Raw genomic sequence first — 20,886 nt, 5'->3', positions numbered from 1 at the left:
AGCAGAAAGTTCCAGATCACGGGAGTGTTTAGTAAATGGGTTTAATGCTATGCTTGTTCTTTGACTATTTGTGTTGATTGTCTTGCTTGTTACTTGACTATTTGCATCTATTATATTGCTAGTCCTTCAACCTAGAACTGACCTTAATATATGCATGTAATTAAAATGGTATGAAAGCAAAAAGGAGGAGGGGGAGTGGGATGGAGGTTCTAGGGAGGAGAAATGGAGAAAGAGGATGACATCTGTATTGTAAATAAACAAAATATCCAATAAAAGAAAATTTAAAAATAAAATAAAAGCATATTGCCTTAGACACTTCAAAAAATTTCCTTTTGTTTTAAACTACCTAGTTTGGGGTAATTTGTCATGAGAGCCACAGGAGCCAGAACAACCCAATAAAATCACTTCACACTTAATCTTCCCTCAGGCCTATTTATCTGAGGAGGCTTGTCAAAAAACCTGAAAATAATTTTGTTATTTGGGTGATATAAATCAATGATTTTCTTTCAGGTGTATTAGGCTATGCACCTGTAACATTAAAATAATCAAATACGTTTGTTAGATAGGCAGTTTATGGATTCAAAATGTCAGTGGAAATGCCAAACCGAAGGAAATTAATGAGGGAAACATTACAACTGAGAAGATATTTTAAGATACTCAGATAATAAAACTGTGCTGTCCTGATTAAAGCAGTATAAATTAGAAAAAGAAGATAAACTGTGAATGTGGCAAAGAATTAGGAAAGACAGTGAGGATCTGTATTTGTTTTCACTCTCAACTCACTTCATTAGTTCTCAATTAACCTCATGTCTGTCTTTAACTTTGTCTCTCACATTCTATCTTAGCCTTACTCATTTGTCCATCTTGTAACATTGGGTTAAAATCACTGAAGTTAGAATTAATGTTCATACATTCCTTCTTTTGTATAGATGATGGATGCTTTTGCACATCTTATGAATGTGTCATGCTGGATTTGTATTGTATTTTTAACATTTCTAAATAACTCATGAACAAATAGTCTGTAACTTCAACCAAGAAAATCATAACAATATCATAAAAAGTATTCCCTTTTCGTGTTTTTTCCAGAATTTCTAGTACCCATGAAAGACGGGCATAGAAGATACTGTGCGGAAACCTTTTGAGGTTAATGAAGATATTGGAAATCTGATTGAACCAAATATATCTAGTCACCATCAGTTCATGACATCACAAATCATCTCCATAGTTTTTTTTTTTTAATATGTTTTACTTGGCTTGAAATCTTCCTTCATGGTTCACTGCCTTGTATTCTCTCTAGATCAATGTATCATTAAAATAATCATGTTTTCTTCTAATCTTTTAGGAGTATAATGTTTTAAATATTATAGGATGCTGGTTAGAATCAATATTCTATATTCTCTCTTTTCTTTGTGAGCTAGACATTTGTGACCCAAAGGTTAAAAATATGTCCTTTTTCTCTCTCCTGTGACTATGTGTAAACCAAATTATGTCACATGGTTAATGAAATGAATGGATAATTTTGTGACAGAATTTCTATAGATCCTGTAAAATAATGACAGTAAAGTTCCCATCACCCTTCATCCTTTCACAGTGGCTGGTGTGTGGACACAATGCCAGCCTTACAAACTGAGCTTCTCATAGAGAAATAACAAAACAAAAGCATTTGAGTCCCTCAGAAGATACAGAGACAAGACAAGCCTTATGATTATGACCTTGCTTATCAAGCTGTAAGTGTGGACTGGCTTCTTTTAATTAGTTGAGAGTCTTTGTTGTTTATATTTAAATCCAACCTTAATTAATACAGATCTTACATTTAACTGTCTTGATGCAAGTTAAATAATACATGCCACTGGCTTAATGGATGAGGTCCAACAACAGATGGCAAAGAGTCACATGGCAGACCATATAATTTGACCCTCTAACACTGCAGAGATTCGTAGTAAATCCTTTTTTTTTTTTTTTTGGTGTTCTTTTATAGGGCAGATCACATAATATTGAAGTTGTAAATTTTAAGTTATAATATTATTATAAGTTAAATTTGATTTTATTAAAATGAATTTTAGAAAGTCTGTGCTGAAGTTCACTTTGTACATAGAAGATGTCTTTCAGTTTTGTGACGTTGGCTTTGGAAGATCGGGGCAGAAGGAAGAGCAGTAGCATTAAGGCATCTGTTATGAAATTTAAGAATTCTTTCAAAATTATCCATAGTGACAAATACTTTAGCTTGAGTAATTGTGTGCCTGTGAATAAGTGTGTGTATGTACATATTTGCCTATAATTTTGTGTATTGATTTCTATCATCTATTTGCCTGCCTGTCTCTCTATCAAATATATAGGCAGCTAGAAAGCTAGCTACTTACCTACCAACTATATTCCTATCTCTGGTCTTCATACAAGACAGGCAAATTTCACAAATTTTTCACAATTTCACAGGTAACAAATTCATACATCCTCCAATGGATAATACAAAAAGTGAAATATACAAGAATTATTTTAATGTTGCCTCTGCTTGAATCTCATTGCAAAAAAAACAAAATAAAACACAATTTAAAATATTTGAAGCGTACCCTGAAAGTCCTCAGAACAATAAACCTCCATCCATTAAAGTATCATTTGAGTGCTTTCAGTCCTAACAAAGGACATCTGTTTCATTGCCAGCCTTGAATGTGGACAAAGCACATAACGGAGCAAAACAAGCCTTCCAGAAAGGAGGATCCAGAGGCCATTGAGGACAATGAAAACTATATTTCCTGCCAGAGAGCAAATCCAGATGCTAACAGATGGTCTAACAGGAATAAAGTGCACTGCCAGAGCAAGGAGCCTTCAATTCTTTCCCATACTAATGTCCACCTTGTACTTCCTATTCTTCCTCTTCTGAATGCAGGTTTTCAATGAGGTACCCATTACCTAAGTACAATTATGTGCAAAGAATGATAGGAAAATATACATTGAATTGTAACTGCAACAATTATGTTCATTTTTATGTTGAGAAGATTTTACATAAGAAATAGTTTAAAATATGATATTATACAAGAAAACCCACTGTACATACAAATATTTTTGATAAAACCTACTAGAGCAAGAGTTACTGCTTGTTAAATAATCAATAGTACTTGATAAATTCAATCATCAACCAAATTCTGAACTTACTCCTTCCTGACCAGAGAGATTCTTACTCTTCATCGTCAACTTGACATGGTTTCTGTAGACTCGCTTTAGCAATCAGAATGCCCCTGTCTCAATCTGAAGTAATATACTCAAGTGATATTTCACTTGAGTTCACACTTGTAATTCTTATATTTGAGAGGACGCAAAAAGGAGGGTTTCCATGTGTTCCACTGGAACCTTGGCTACAATATGAGACTCTGTTTCTACTTTCCCAAATTTGCATATTAAATCTAGTAAAAAGGAACTACTGTTTGATCAGGTTGAAGATATCAATATAATCAGGAGTAAAATAATATTAAAATTAGGATATTACACAGATGAAATATTATAAATACACATTTTAAACAGGATTTAAGGGGTACCCAATATACGGTTGAGTAGCAATGTATGTGATCTCTAATTCCAAGCAACCCACTAGGATGCTGAAAATAGAGAAAGGATCAGTCTGAAACTGAACGTTAATTTCTTTTTTCACTATGTTGATAGTCTTGTGAAAAATAACCCATCAATATTTGTAAGGAGACTCAAAAGGAACACCATCATCTTGGTCAGAGAGGAAAGAGGAATGATGGAAAGGAGAAAAGTACCACGTGACCACACTAGTACTGATATGGCTTCCCAGTAAGGGATAAAGAGTGTAGAGTCTAAAACCCAGAATCACTGCTGAATGAGAAGATTTCTATAGAATGAATTTCTTATGTATCCTTAAAAAGAAGCCAAACAGGAAGCATTTACCATTCAATTAGAAGACTAGAATATGGTTTCCATCTGTTTAGCTCAGTCATAACCAGTTGTTAGGAAACAAAATGAAACTAAATTATGGACTGTCCTTTTCATTCAGGTGCATTGCTTTAACATTTAAAAATTCTAAATATGTCTATTTATGATATATGTATCTTTTCTATTTTGTATTAAACCACATTTTAATGCTATCTATGCTTTTCCTTTCCCAAAATTCTCCTAGATCCTCCTCATCTGGCCTCATTCCACTCATAATCACATCTTTTCTTTCTCTCTCATTATAAGACAAAGAGTCATCTACAAACCTAAAATAATATAAAATAAAATTAAAACAAACCCAAATAGGACTGAGCAAACAAAATAAAATAAATCCTCAATCACAAAGGAAAAATGGTTTCTACAAATTAATTTATATTTTAAATATAATGTAATAAGATAGTATTTGACTATCTCATTTTATGTAGTAGCATGAATTTCTTGTAGAAGAGGATTTAATGATTGAAGAACTTTAAATGTGATGTAAATATTAGTCTTTTCCCAAAACACTGATTAGAAAGGCAATTTCATTAGATGTATTGTGTAATATATCCAATAGTAAGCACTGGAAAACTCTCTGTTTGTGTGTGTGTCTCTCTCTCTGTATATGTCTGTGTATGTTTGTATATATTCATTTCTTCCACCCCCATGCAGGTAAGTGTAACATCATTAGTTATTAATTTTACAATTTGGGAACAAACCTTTGTCTTGAGTAGAGTTGAATATTCTGCATCTACAATTTTCAGAGACTATAGGTTATAATAGAGTTCTTAAAATTAAAAATCTTCAGATCCCTTTGTTTTTAAACATTTTTAGTATAACATAAAACCAGTATAATTTTACATGTTAGAAACTTCAGTGTTCATTTTAGTAATAGATTATGGCTTTGCAAACTTTCATCTATATATCTTGGCTAGAATCACTCTATTTTCTCAATTCTTGTTAGCTTGTAAGAGAAGCATCATCAAAAGAGTATTAATACATAGATAAACATTTTTACGCATTTGCCTAAGTTATGCATTTGATTAAAAACATCTATAGCAGCTATGGCTTTCTAACCAGTAAAATGAAGCCCATGGATCAAAATAATGACTAACCTTTAACTTGATCTATCGTACAGCATGATGCTTCTAGAAACGAGTAAGTAGAGAATACTTATGAAAGAAGCTCATTTGAGGAAACATCACTTGCAATTAGAGACATACATCCAAGAATGACAGTAGCTCTATGCCTGTCCTGTGTACTATCAGCAGCCTGTAGTGGAGTTATAAAAATTGTCTGTTATAAAACATTCAATGTGAAAATAAAAGTTAACCATGAGAGATATTTTAAAGTTAATTCTACTTGATCACACTATACTCTGTCAAAATCATATGAGGGTGTGGGCAAACTCTACTTACTATATCTAGCATGTGATCTAACTAAAATTTATACCCATACTTTCTTAGTAGCTTGATCATAATATACTAAAGATACATATAAACTATTCTTCTAAAATCCTCGCACCTTTATACAATTGACACAAAAATTAACCTTTTCCAACATTAGTTGTTATGTTTTTATGACCTCTTGAAATCTCATGCATGTTACCAGTTCATGTATAAGACACCCCCCCACACCAAGCCAAATTCCGAAAATAGAAATACAATTAAAGTAAATAATTCAAATCCTGAGCATGTTTGCATGAGATAAAATATTATCGTTATAGGAGGCAATAGGGTGTTAAAAAATGATAAATCTATTTTTTTTAAACTGCATCTTCTTTATTTGCATACTTTTAAGTTCAGAACAAAATAAAACAAACAAAAAACCACAATACACAACACCCAACCCTGCTATTCTGTGGGAGGGGGTCTTCCTGCCTTAAGGCTCAAGAACAGGATAGGAGATTCTTGTAGACATGAGCCAGTGGGTCAGGGCCAGTCAAGGCTGCTGGGGGAGCCGCAGGGATACTATACAGAGGGCAGGGGTTGCTGGGAGCCTTTAATCCACTTCTTCCATGCGAAAGACATCCTCATCACCTTCCAGTGGGGGGATCTCATCAGGAACAGCAGCACTGGGCTCTTCCGCAGTGACCTCATCTTCATCAATGCCCAGGCCCAGTTTAATCATGCGGTAGATGCGGTTCGAGTGGGTTTGGGGATCCTCAAGTGAGAAACCAGAGGAGAGCAGGGCAGTTTCAAACAGCAGCACGACCAGATCCTTGACAGCTTTGTCGTTTTTGTCCGCCTCGGCCTTCTGCCGCAGGGTCTCCACAATGGGATGGTCAGGGTTGATCTCTAGGTGTTTCTTGGCCATCACGTAGCCCATTGTAGAGTTGTCTCGAAGTGCCTGAGCCTTCATGATCCGTTCCATGTTGGCTGTCCAGCCATAGGTGCTTGTCACAATGCAGCAGGGGGAAGACAAAAGCCTATTGGAGATTGTCACTTTTTCAACCTTCTTGTCCAAGATCTCCTTCATGAGCTTGCAGAGATTCTCAAACTTTGCCTTGCTCTCCTCCATCTTCTTCTTCTCTTCCTCATCCTCTGGTAGCTCCAGGCCCTCCTTAGTCACTGAGACCAGGCTCTTTCCATCAAATTCCTTGAGCTGCTGCACGCAGTACTCATCGATAGGCTCAGTCATATACACCACCTCAAAGCCCCGCTTCCGCACACGCTCCACAAAGGCAGAGTTAGCCACTTGCTCTTTGCTCTCACCAGTGATATAGTAGATGGACTTCTGTGTCTCCTTCATGCGAGACACATACTCTGACAGGGAAGTCATCTCATCTCCAGACTGAGAGGTGTGATAGCGAAGGAGCTCAGAGAGGCGGCGACGGTTCGTGGAATCTTCATGGATTCCAAGCTTTAAATTCTTGGAGAACGCCTCATAAAACTTCTTGTAGTTCTCTTTGTCTTCAGCCAACTCTGAGAAGAGCTCAAGGCACTTCTTCACAATGTTTTTGCGGATGACTTTCAGGATCTTGCTCTGCTGGAGCATTTCTCGGGAGATGTTCAGAGGCAGGTCCTCAGAGTCAACCACACCACGGATAAAGTTGAGGTACTCGGGGATCAGCTCATCACAGCTGCCCATGATGAACACACCACGGATGTACAATTTGATGTTGTTCTTCTTCTTCTTGTTCTCAAAAAGGTCAAAGGGAGCTCGCCGGGGAATGAAGAGCAATGCCCTGAATTCCAATTGACCTTCTACAGAGAAATGCTTGACTGCCAAGTGGTCTTCCCAATCATTGGTGAGGCTCTTGTAGAATTCACCATATTCCTCCTGAGTAATGTCATCTGGGTTTCTGGTCCAGATAGGCTTCGTCTTGTTCAGCTCTTCCTGGTCAATGTACTTCTCCTTGATCTTCTTTGTTTTCTTTTTCTTATCTTTGCTGCTGTCATCCTCCTCATCAGATCCCACATCTTCAATCTTAGGCTTTTCCTCATCATCCTTCTCTTCCTCCTCTTTCTCACCTTTCTCTTCCTCTGCCTCATCATCACTGATCTCCTTCTCTCGCTCCTTCTCCAAGTAGAGGGTGATGGGGTAGCCTGTGAACTGGGAGTGCTTCTTCACCACTTCCTTGACCCTCCTCTCCTCCAAATACTCTGTCTGGTCTTCTTTGAGGTGAAGAATGACTTTGGTACCCCGGCCAATGGGCTCACCATGGTCAGCACGGACGGTGAAGGATCTGCCAGCAGCAGACTCCCAGGCGTACTGCTCATCGTTGTTGTGCTTTGTGATCACAACCACTTTCTCTGCCACAAGGTAGGCCGAGTAGAAGCCGACACCAAACTGGCCAATCATGGAGATGTCTGCACCAGCCTGGAGAGCCTCCATGAAGGCCTTTGTGCCAGACTTAGCAATGGTTCCCAAGTTATTAATGAGGTCAGCCTTGGTCATGCCAATGCCAGTGTCCATCAAGGTCAACGTGCGCTCCTGAGGGTTGGGGATGATGTCAATTTTCAGCTCTTTCCCGCTGTCCAGCTTGGAAGGGTCTGTGAGGCTCTCATACCGAATCTTGTCCAGGGCATCAGAAGCATTAGAGATCAACTCCCGGAGAAAAATCTCCTTGTTTGAATAGAAAGTGTTGATGATGAGAGACATCAGCTGGGCAATTTCTGCCTGAAAGGCAAAGGTATCCACCTCTTCCTCTCCATGGTGCACTTCCTCAGGCATCTTGACGGGAAAGCCGAGTGGTAGTAGAGAGCAGGGTGGTGGGCCCGGACCACGTCCGACTCGCACGGCAAACCTAGGTTGTGCGGGGGTGACTCGATAAATCTATTTTTAATCAGTCACATGACTTAGTTCTGACAGAATGAAGTCAGCCTTGTCACACCAGTCAATCTGGTGGTTGTGCATCGCGAAAGAAAGCAAAGACAATGCTGGATTCAGATTTCTTCACACATATGTTTCAGATGCAGATCATAGACTCTACTAATAAAGTGTCAGTAATCATTTTATTCTTTTTACCAGCTATATTTAAAATCAATTGTCCTTTCTATATCCATTGCCTTTGTCATTATTATAAAAGACAAAAATTTGGGGCCATAGATAAAGCAGAATGCTAATGGAAAATATGGGAGTCTTCTCTCAAGGGCCAGATCTTGTCATTTCAGCAAACTTCCTATACTCCAATGTACAGGAATGTAATTAAGGCTACATATTCAATGTAAAGTCATTAGGTATAATGCTACAATGTACATACTATACTCCAAAATTCATATTATAGTGACACATTAATAGGAGAAAAAGTTTAAGCTGCCTCAATGTAATTATTTTTCCATCAGAGACTGCTATGATTCCTTATGTTTTAAGTGCTCAGGCCTGACGCTGAGCATGTTTAGATATTGAGGAGCCTTCCCAGATGAAGCACTTTGTGATTGTACATATCATGGGACACTTCTTCATTCCTCCTCTTCTTCTTATTTGCATCCAGTCATAAAGAGAATGGGGATCATTTGCCATCCACTCTTGTACTACAGACAGGAAGTGTAGGCATGATATTTGTGGACAATGTGTAGTTTACCCTTGTGTTATTTAAATGCTGATTTCTCTGCCTTCATATATTGTTTTAATGGTGACATAGTATTGCAATGCTTATACCAAGAATCTTCTGTCTCAAGTTTGTGTAAATAGTTCTTACCATTTATTCTCTGCCGTCTCAATAAATGCTGATCACCCAACGGCTTGACAGAATAGAAATTAGGGCAGGACCTCTGCAAACCAGAGAAAGAAGGGAGGAGAGAGAAGAGGATTCAGATCAGGAAGAGGATGGATGATTTGGAGCTGTAAAGAAGTAAAAAAGGGGTCGAGAGAATGAGAGAGAGAGAGAGAGAGAGAGAGAGAGAGAGACAGAGACAGAGACAGAGAGAGAGACATAGAGAGAGACAGAGAGAGAGACAGAGAAAGAGACAGAGAGACAGAGACAGAGACAGAGAGAGAGATACAGAGAGAGAGACAGAGAGAGAGACAGAGGCAGAGAGACAGAGAGACAGAGAGACAGAGAGAGTGAGACAGAGCAAGACCGAGAAAGACAGAGAGAGATCATGGAAACACACTTGAAGCCTATAGTGTGAGATCAATAATAACATACATCTATCACGGGATTGGGCTGAGTAATAGACAGAAAGTAAAGATAGATCATTTAATTTCTGCTCAGGTAGTGAGGTAAAGTTTTCAATAACCTCAGCTTCTCTGGACAGTTATTCGGGACTAGCATAAATTAAAGATATACAGCTGCCGAGTTACTTTACTGAAATATTTATAATAAAGATTTACAAGGAGGGTCCATGGACATGGACTAACCTCTCTAAAACTCTGAAGCAACTTAAACATTTCTTCTGAATAATTTATTTTATCTCAGGTGTTTAGATATTTAAAAAAATCTATTGGATTTTTGTGAATTTCACCTCATGTACCCCAAGCCTACTCATTTCCCCTTTCGCTTGAAGCTGCCCTATAACTTGGTAACCTCAAACTAACAGATGCGGATGGCATCACAGGCTGCTCATATCAGGATGCTCCTCACTATCCTCAGGTCTCCATTTCTGCCTCTTTTCATTGTGCCCACATGCTGCTGCTTTTCATTCCCTTCAATTTCTCTACCACTTACTTGCTACTTGTAGAGGCGCCACTTACTTGCGCCCTGAGTTTCTGATTTTTTGTGCTTAGTCTTGGTAGTGATTTCAGGAATGCTATGCCTCCTACCTGTTCAGTATGGCACCAGGCAGTTGTCATCTCTAGCATGTCTGTCCTCTCAGGCCCATGAGTCACTGGACTGGTGGTCCTCTCGGGCTTGTGTTTTGTTTGTTTGTTTGTTTTGTTTTGTTTTCTGTTTTTTAAGAACATTAGACTACTAATTATTTAAATGTTCACGTGTCAGAATATTTTGCACAGACATAGCCTATTCTCTGTCACCTAGTAATGCACATGGTACACAGCAGCTACTCCTGGGACATTTCTGTGGCCAGTTTCAAGTATTTATTATAATAGAAAAAAAGCTGAATAACATTGAGATTAAAAACAATAACATTCTTCCCTCTGAGTTGCAACAGACTAAAATAAAGACAGTTATATACTAATACTGAAATATATGTTTGGAAGCTATTCAGAGAATAAATTTACAAAATTAGAATAGACGAGTTTGAGATAATAGAGACAAATGTTACATTCATTTTTTTTTAAGTGTGGATCATTTAAAGATAGCTCTTTGTAAAACACCATTACAGAAACTATGATATATTTGAAGGAATCTGTATATATAAAGATATAAAATGGATAACAACCCTTGTCTTGAGAAAGTGTAGCAAAATATTCACACAAATGCATACTGGGAAGAAAAAAGTAAATATATAAATACGAATGACGGTAAGTCAGAGTAAATGTCAAGAATTTTATTCATGTCTAGCTGCTAGCGTTTACACAACACTGGGAAAATATAAAATTAAAATCTTTGCTTCATCTTATTTCTATTTTGTTGGCTACTGCCAGAAAGAAATGAATCTAACCTGCATCTATTAGTGGAGTTGTAAATCAATATAATCCTCTCTATCTATCAGCTAGTAGACTGTTCTTGCATGAGCCATTGGCATTTCAGTGAACTACAAGGAAAGAATTCCCAACTCTCTTCATAGTGTATGCTCTTAGGGTTGTGTATGTGAGTGAGAGGCACATTAATCCTTAAAGTATACCTCTCAATCTACTCATCTGTCAGTAGCTCTTAAGGTGCCACTAAATATATAGTATGTGCCCAGTACATTAGCACCAACTTTTCCTTTTTTCCTTCATACTATCATTGCTATTCAATATTAATGTTATTTATTCTTTAAATTACTAAACTATCTCCTAATTCTAAATGTTATTCCTCGGTAATTAACTTGCTGCTCATCTCACCCTTCACCTTCCTCCCTCCCTCTTTTTCTGCTCCTCTTCCTCATCCATCCTCCCTGTATTTCTCTGTGATAGGGGAACTGAATCTAGGTTCCTGTGCCCTGACAATAATAACACGTAGTCTATTGTTTAATTAAAGTGTTAGTTTTTTTTGTTTATCTCCAATAATCAGTCAACATACAATCTATGCAACATTATTCTGCTGAACTACATATACCGTGGCTTATTTTTATGAAGTGTTCCAGTCTGCAAAGTATTGAAAGGATTGAAAAGTATGGATTTTTTCCATTAAAGTGGTTTATTGGGTTTGTTTTTTTGTTTTAGCTCTGATTGTTTGACACTCTGCAGAACAGTGTCTGATGAGACAACATGTTTGCGTTCCCTTATTAACTACAATACCTTATAGAATTTACCTCTATTTATGCCCATTATCAGATTCTGTTTTGAGATGTCACTAAGTGTTTAACCTTTACCATGTTGATAAATTCGTCAGGGTATGTTGTATTGTTTGATGGCACCAATAGGCAAAATTCATAGCAGAATAATGTGATTTTTACTTTTAATCCACTGATAACAACGCGAAATGCTTGATCAAAAGAAATTACACATATTGTCAGACACATTATCTATAAAAATGCCCACACTGTGACAAAAAAGAAAAACTCAATCCAGAAAGATTCTGTTTCTTCTTTTTTCTTACTGAGTATTTTCAAATAGTCAATCTCATTATAACTGAACTAATCAATGTGCAGTTTAGTAGAACTAGAAATCATGTTATTTGAAATACTTCAGTATCTTATGACACGTAATAGAAGGAATCTAAAAAATATTATTTAGTTTTAAAAATATTGCAGGATTCAAATTGTGTCTTATATACATTATCTTTTCATATATTATACCATTATTATATGTATTTCTCTTGTACATTATTCATGTTTATATATTATATAGATTATTTTTACAATTCCAATAAAATTCTACTTATATATGATGTGGATGCTGATGTAAATTTATGTTTGCACACTGAAGTGAAAATTGCTAGACTAACCAGTCTTAACATCTCTCAATCAACACACCTGGAATATCATGTGTTGATATACAGGATATTGAGTTTAATATAATAATGGAAAATTTCCAAAAGCTACTCAAGTACAGATAGCCATTCATAAAGATTTGCTTCAAAAGTGTTGTGCATTTTATTCCCAATGGGAAATAAGTAACTTGAATAAGATCTTTTCCGTTACGGTCTCAAAGGGTTGAAGTACACTCAAACAGCTGTGATCTTAGAAGAATATTTGTGCACGTGTGTGACTGATAAGCCTTTAACACCTATAAATTTATGTATTTTTCTGATCTTAGAGAAGCCTCTTCCATCTCCTTTCCTACATGCTTTATATTCTGCTTTTCTTATGAACACACTGTGTTCCAGAATGAGCTTCTGGTCTTGGTGGATGTATAAAATTATATGGTTTTATAAAAGAAGAGGCCATGACCAATATAATAATAGAGAAGGTACCCTATATACTACTTCTTTTATATTCCACCATAATTTAATATTGGCTGAAAATTGACCTATTTTTCAAAGCTAAGGGTGACATTTATTTGGTTTAGATTAGCATACTTTATAGTTTAGAATAAAATAATCACATAATACGAAACTCACATTCCTCTCCTCTTTCTTGCAATAAAATCCCATGCCAATGGCCAAAATGAACTTCTGCCACTTTAATATACTATACAACCTTATTTCTAAAAGTTAAAAGTAATCTTGGATATTAATAAGACATTGAATCATGTAAACCTACTAATGTCCCCCATCATTGTAAGTGACTGACTGGAGTAAGATGTACTAAAGGTTTTGAACTGAAGCGGCAGAGTTCTGGAGAACAATATTTGAGCCATTTACCACTAATCACAGGATAGTGAAGTAATTATTATACTAGATAGTGATATTCAGTGAGAACTCTTAAAGTATAAAATATTATTATTTCTTCATAATATGATAATAAGGATTTAAAGTATCATTAACAATATCACAGGGGCTCAACAAAAATTGACATATAAATTGTATTACTGGTACTAAAACAAGCAGGCAACAGAACCCCATATCATTCTAATAACAATTATGATGCTAAATTTGACATGATTATTCTCTTAAAACATATTATGCTCAAAAAGAGATAGGCTATATTAGGTTTTATGCAAACAAATTGGGAGAGAATAGAGACATCTCAAGGTTTCACAGGAGACAAAAACAAAGGAGTTGGAAGATCAGCATGATACATATCACCTGAACATGGCTATGGCCAGCCTACACATGAGTCCAAGAACAGGAAAGAATCAGCTTTGAACCACAAAGGAAAGTTAGGCCAGAATCTGAAAAAAGTGTCGTCATATGAACAAAGGGACCATCAAAGGATAAAGCAAATTTGTAAATTATGCATATACATATGTATATGTATACACACATATGTGTATATGTTGTTGCTATAAAAAACTAAATTAAGTCTTCAAAAAGAATACAAATAAATTATTTGATGTGCAAGTCATAAACTTGGGAAAGCAAGAACAAACTAAATCCAAATGCTGTCAATGGCAAAGAGATAAAAATAATCGAACCCAGAACTTTTAATAGGAAAATATAAAGAAAATATAAAGTGAGAATAAATTGGAATTGATTTTAATGAGTGATCCTATTCATATATTCATACATTATTAAACACAGTCAGACCTATGGAAAAGAATTGATGAGAATGAAATTAAAAAAAAAAAAGTATTCCCCTGTCAGTCTTTGACAGAGTAATTAATATATTGACTTGAGGAATCAAAGACAAGTATTAGAAAATTTCTTCATTATGTTCTTAAAATAATAACCAACTAAAATTTAAGAGGTGTTAAATAGAATTTGTTAAGTTAGATTAAGAATTGGTGGTTGGAAAACATTTTATACCATGTACTTTGATGAAGATTTATTTTTAAATTTGTGATGGAATAATTATGGATATGTTTGAATAGCTATTCTTCCATTTCTAAACATGTAGCTCCCTAAGAATACTAATTATATGTCATATGATACCTATATCTATAACTATATCTATATACTATCTCTATCTCTATCTATATCTCTAACTATATCTATATATCTATATCTATATCTGTATCTATATCTATATATATGTTTGTTTTATAAAATAGTTACCCATGAAATTACAGAATCAAATTATGTTATAATATTTCTGAAGTTGCATAGTTTGATTCTTTAGTTATTGAATTTGTAACTGATTTGGAAAACAAGAGCTTTTTTTTATATTCTTTAAATAGCCTTTTATAATATTCCATTATTTTCCAATTTGTGCAAGCAAGACCAATATATAGTTTTACTATAGTGTATTTATCAAAAAATTATAAACATACATATAGGAATGTAGTTTGAAATAAGTAATCATCTCTCTGAAATACATGGAGAATAGTTTAATCAGATTGAATGTGTTTACAGTGTTGAGTTTTCTAACAGTCCATTTATCATAAAAAATAACTATATGCCATTCTTAATTATCAAAAAGCATTGGTAAGGTTAATAATAATCTTATTTTATAAATAAAAAACTGAGTTTCATTGAAAAATACTCTTGATCATTCAGCTGAATTTATTTGTGTGAGTGTATGTATACTAGCCTGTAGAAGTACTGTCTGCAAAAATTAATCTGATAGAAGTTAGTCAAATATTGAGGAGAAAGAGAGTGGTGGGTAAGGGAGGTGAGAGAGTAGGAGAGAAAGAAGAGTGAGAGAGAAAGAAGAGAAGAGAAGAATGACAGGGCAAGAAAGAGGGAGAGGGAGGGAGGGAAAAATGGGGAGGGAGAGGAGGAGGGGAAAAGGGAGAGAGAGAGTGAGAGAGAGAGGAGAAGATCAGAGGAAAGGAGAGAGAAAAGAGAAAGACAGGAATAGGAGAGGGAGAAGAGAATGACACAGAGACAAAGAGAGGGAGAGTGAGGAGACAGAAGAGGAAAAAGAGAGACAGGAGAAGAGGAAAAAGAGAGGAGAGAGACAGACACACACACAAACAAACACACACACAAACACACACACACACAAACACACATGGTTGAGGAGAAAGATTTTGGGGAGAAATTTTAAAGAGGTTGACTGGTTATTTTATTCTGGATCCTGAATAAAGCATTAAAGCATAAAGAAGTAGATGTAAATATAAGTAGTTATATTTCAACTCCAACAAGCAGGGGACTAGCAGAAGCTGGATACTCAGCTGGTATTGAGTTTAAGTATGTTCAGTTCTTTTTTCTAGCATTCTTACACAATAGACTAATGGCATTTCACATTAACCTGAGAGAATAGCTTGCTTTATGAATACGTGGATGAGTCTAATTACTTCAAATCAAATCATATGCTCTTCAATACTTTAAGATTTATACTAAAACAACCGTACTATGTTTTCTTTCATATAACATTTTTATTGAAATTCGAGAGCAAAGCTATCTCACTCCAGTCTTCATGTAAATCAGCGATAATATACATTTCTGAAGCTACTGACTTATTTCTAAGCACTAATTATCAGATCAATCAATATTCAACGTTCTTTTTGAAAACTTTCTACAAAATCAACCTCTGGAGAAAATTAACTTGAAAAAATTACTTTATCTAATTTGAATTATCTTTCTATTCTGCTAGTTTTCTTCTCTTTCCATTTACATCTCTCCTTTAGAACAACATTATTTCCCGTATCCATTGCAACATATCTTTATTTAATACTGTTTTTTGCTTGTTTGCTTTTTTGTTTTGTATTCATTTTGTCTCAGTGAATTTTCCATAGACTCAACATGAATTCATTGGAACAATGTAATAAGACCTTGTTTAGAAACTGCATTATTTTAGGTTCAAATGCTTCATTGTAAGTACTCCATGTCAGACTCCATTTCACATTAAGTTATGCAAAAAATTGCCTTATTTCAAAAATCTCATATTTTAAAAATCTTTGATACTGAAGAACTTGTTCGGTTCTCTACTATAAATCAGCTCGTTTGAAGCTGTAGCTTGTTTGCACAAGAAATAAAGAGAATGCAATTAGTGCTGACGACCAAAGAGTGAGCGAGAGTGAAGGAAATCTACTGCAGAACTGATGCAGTGAGGCAGAGCAGTTAAAGGTTTGCTATTTATTTTAAGCAAGATTAGTTTTCCATTTCCTTTGTTACATGTTTTCAAGAGTATCTACTACTTGAGGAAATACTTGTAGACCTGGTAATTACAGTGAGGGGGTGGTTTTCTGCTAAATCTGTTTGTTAGAAGTAATCACCCACCAGAGTATGGTGTGTGCTTTGCATGCTCTAGAAACTATAGCTATTTAAATTAGTCATGCCTTCCAGAAATGACGAGGACAACTTGAACCCCAGAGGATTTCTCAGACTACCAGGTACATGCAAAAAATTAGGGAGAAAAAAAGAAGAGCTCAAAGATCCATGATCTATCTTTGGTAAAGTAGAAAAAAACGTGGCTCATTCACATCTAAGAAAGTAATAAAAAGATGACAAGTATCAGAAGTATTGGGAGATCTCACTTGAATGCTTTGTAGAAGCAAGATGCAAAAATCATGAGAATTGTTTTAATTATCCAGTGTTTTGAAGCTACTGTTTTAGAATTTCCTTCTTAATTATTTTCTTTCCCCAGATTACTTCAGTTGTTGAAAATCAGGTACAAATCTACATCTACCTTTCTTATATTTCCTGCAACACGCTGCTCTCAATGTTTGCTACAGGTACACTGCAACAAACTGTTACCTACCTATTCGATGTCTTAACTGGAACAAACAGCACTATACCATGGCCTAACCACTAATGATTTCAGTTTGTTCTCATTTGCCAAGATTCTAAAATTAGAAATTATGTCCTTGTTATGGTTGGAAAGTCCCTCCTGTCAAACTGCCTGCAAGTTTAACATTCCTCAGAGGTTTCTTCACAGTGTGTTGTTGATGTTCCTTTACATTAAAGACAGTAAAATTTAAACATTCATCAGGCAGATCAAGGTTTGCCCTACTTATGTTAACGAACAAAAACACTTTAAATTGAAATAGACTTCTATATTTGCAATGTTCTTGAGAAGAAAGAAAATATGGACTATTTCTCTTTATATTTATACAGTGTAAAATTTCTCAGTTGCTTTTACTTTCGTAAACTCTTTACTATTTTTATATTCATAATTTTCTCTTTGACAACAGGTATCAATTGCAAGAATATTCTTAGTAAGGGATGGAAGTTTGTGTCCACTACCCCTTCTCTGTGCTTAGATTTTGTCTACTTTGAACTTGGTTAGATCTTGTGAGTCTTGTCAGCCATCTTGGGTTCATATGGACATCAGTCCTTTTGTATCTGGCAGACAATGTTTCCTTGGAGTCATCCATCACCTCTGCTCTTATAATCTCTCCACATTCTGTTCTTCCTAAGATTCCTTAGTCTTGACAATGTATGTGTGTAATGTGTATAATAAAGTTGACACATTTAGTACTACTGAGTGCTCCAGAGGCAATCCCTCTCTGAACACGGTCTAGTTGTGGGTCTTTGTGGTTTTTTAAAGCTATTGCAAGAAGCTTAAAGAGCCTCCATTTTCTTTCTGTGGTCTCCTTGGTTTAATTTTTGCCTCATTATTTTTTGATACTCATTTTGTTGAGAGAGAGAGAGAGAGAGAGAGAGAGAGAGAGAGGGAGGGAGAGAGAGATTAAGAGAGAACGAGAGCGAGAGTGAGGTAGAGAAAGAGAGAGAGAAAGAGGGAGGGAAGGAGGGAGGGAGGGAGGGAGAGAGAGAGGAGAAAGAGAGAGAGACAGAGAGAGAGAGAAGAAGGAGAAAGGGAGGGAGGGAGAGAAGGAGAGAGGGAAGGAGGGAGGGAGGGAGGAGGGAGGAAGAGATTGAGAGAGAAAATATGATTGTTATGTTCTAGGAGTAAGTGGGAAGGGGAAAACATATACAAACTTTATTGTATAAAGGGTATTTAAATAAATAAATTTGAAAACAGTGTTATTTATTAGGTTGGGGAAAAGGACTGAAGCCCTGAGTGCTAGCAGAAAGAATGGAAAAGGGTAACCTCGGGAGGTTGGTGGTTGATGGGACCCTCCAGAATGTACTATAGACCTGGGAAGTGAGATACTCTTAGGATTCAAAGGGAGGGACTCAGGTGAAATCCCATATAGTGGGAAGAGGAAAATTGTAGAGCCCACCTCCAGCAGAAAGACAGGGCATCAAATGATCGAGGGGCTTGCTATCTCACAGTCAAAACTATGACCCATAATTGTTCCTGTCTGAAAGAACTGGAGGAATGGAAATGGAGAGGAGCCTGAGGAAAAGGAGGTCCAGCGACAGGCCCAAATTAGGATCAAGCTTAAGGGGTGGTCCCAAGACCTGACACAATTATGAAGCTATGGAGTGCTCACAAAAAGGGATCTATCATGATTGCACTCCAGAATACCCACCAAGCAGCTGACAGAATCAGATGCAGATATTTGCACCCAAGCAATGGTTAGAAGCTTCTGACCTCTGTGGTTGAATTAGGGAAAAGCTGGAAAAGGCTGAGTTGGAGGTTGTCCCTGTAGGAGGATCAGCAGTCTCAATTAATCTGGACCCTCAATAGCTCTCAGAAACTGGATCACCAAACAGGCAGCATACACCAGGTGATATGAGGCCACCAACACACATATAGCAGAGGACTATCGTGTCTGGGTTCATTCAGAGAAGATGTACCCAACCCTCAAGAGACTGGAGGCCCAGGGATTTTAAAGGTCTTTTGGAGTGGGGTTGGGGGTTGGGACATCATCGTGGATACAGGGGGAAGGGAGGAGGTATGGGATGGGGAACAGTCAGAGGGTGTATCAACCAGGACAGGAAGAAAATATGGAGTGTAAAAAAATAAATAAAATTAAAAAGCAAACAAACAAATTAAATAAAACAGTGTTCTTAAATATTTTCTTCTCATACATAACTTGTGATACTGCCTTTATTTAGGACTGATACCTATGTTTCAATAACATTACTATTTACCAATGTTGTTATAATATTTCTACTGAAGAATAGAACTTCTTTATTTTCCTAATTTTTAATTGTTTCCTTTATTGACACCACAAATGTTGCCTCCTTCCGTGTCCCTCCTCTCTGAATAATTTGATAACACCATGAAGTAAAACTTTAAACACATAAAAGCTTTCCATTATTTTTACAAATCTATGAAAATACTGTATGTAGTAATCATTTATTTTTCTATATTATCCCATGGGATATTCAATTCTATCTTTTGATTTTCAAAATCTTATAAAAATTAGTCAAAGACAAGTATGATTTTCTATAATTATTTTCACTTCTTGTTTAGAAAATTTTAAACTAGAAATAATGCTTATTTTCTCATTTTCTAAGCAAGTTACAAGTGCTTACTTATAAACTATATTAGTTATTACAAAGACATATTTAAGAATCTATAACTATGAGGATAAGTAAAATCCTCATATAAATAAAATCCTTTGGAAGATGAATTATAGGCCTTAAAACCCTTACTATTTTTTCCAAATATTCCTGATTCTCACTGAAATATATTCAATATAACTTTTGTTTATGTCTAAATTTTCATTTGGTTTTAGGTAGCACATATCATTAAAAAATATACATTAATAGAATATTATATCATAATGTCGATCAAACTTTCACATATATTTCAATGGACTAATTGGAATTGCTATTTAAAAAATATGCCTCATATTTTATTACACAAGATTGTTTCTCCCCCAACATTTATACATGTACTTTACCCAATGAAATTGAATTTAATATTATACTTTCATCGTTTATTTGTGATTGTTCAACTCTACAGTTAAGTATATCTTTTCGTTTGGGACCTAGCAAGTACACAATTAACTCCTCTATCCTTCTCAGGTTCTTCCAGCCTTTCCCTAATTCAACCACTGGGTCTCCAACTTCAGACCAATGGTTGGGTGTAGGTATCTACATCTCTCTCAGTCAAGTGATTGTTGAGCCTCTCAGAGGACACTCATGTTGTCTCCTGTCTGTAACCAGACAATACATAGCCTTAGAGCCTTCTACTTGAGATGGATTCCAAGTTGGGCTGGTCATTGACCCTTCTTTCCCTCAGTCTCTTCCCCATTTTTGTCCTTGCAGTTCTTTTAGACAAGAACAATTCTGGGTCAGTAATTTTGTCTGACGGATGACAACCCCATCCCTATACTTGACGCCCTATCTTTCTACCAGAAGTAGACTGTACAAGTTCCCTCTCATTATTGTTGGGAATTTCATCTATGCTCCCTCCCTTTGAGTCCTGAGAGTCTCTCCCCTCCCAGGTCTCTGGAACTTTTTAGAGGGTCCTCCTATCTCCCAATCCCTGAGGTTGCATATTTCCATTCATTCTGCTGATTCTCATGGCTTCTCTTCTGTCTTCTCCTCCACTCCCATTCTTGAACAAGTCCCCCTTTTCCCCTCACCCTCCACTCTCTCATTCAGATCCCTCCCTCCTTCTGCCCCCTGAGTTTTGAGGGAAGATGGATGGAACTAGAAAATATTACTTTGAGTGAGAT

The 20,886-nt window shown here is 36.1% G+C and overlaps 1 non-coding gene and 1 pseudogene across 1 annotated transcript; both read right to left on the bottom strand.

The window, feature by feature from the left end:
- Positions 1-5,694: 5,694 nt before the first annotated feature.
- On the bottom strand, positions 5,695-8,103 carry LOC114621376 (annotated as a pseudogene).
- A 2,167-nt stretch (positions 8,104-10,270) lies between these two features.
- On the bottom strand, positions 10,271-10,398 carry LOC114621448. The gene has a single exon (XR_003711430.1). It is a non-coding gene; the product is annotated as a small nucleolar RNA SNORA17 (small nucleolar RNA).
- Positions 10,399-20,886: the final 10,488 nt, after the last annotated feature.

This window comes from Grammomys surdaster, unplaced genomic scaffold, assembly GCF_004785775.1.
Source record: "Grammomys surdaster isolate TR1022 unplaced genomic scaffold, NIH_TR_1.0 174, whole genome shotgun sequence".
Taxonomy (NCBI): domain Eukaryota; kingdom Metazoa; phylum Chordata; class Mammalia; order Rodentia; family Muridae; genus Grammomys; species Grammomys surdaster.
This window is presented reverse-complemented; position numbering and strand designations above follow the sequence as displayed.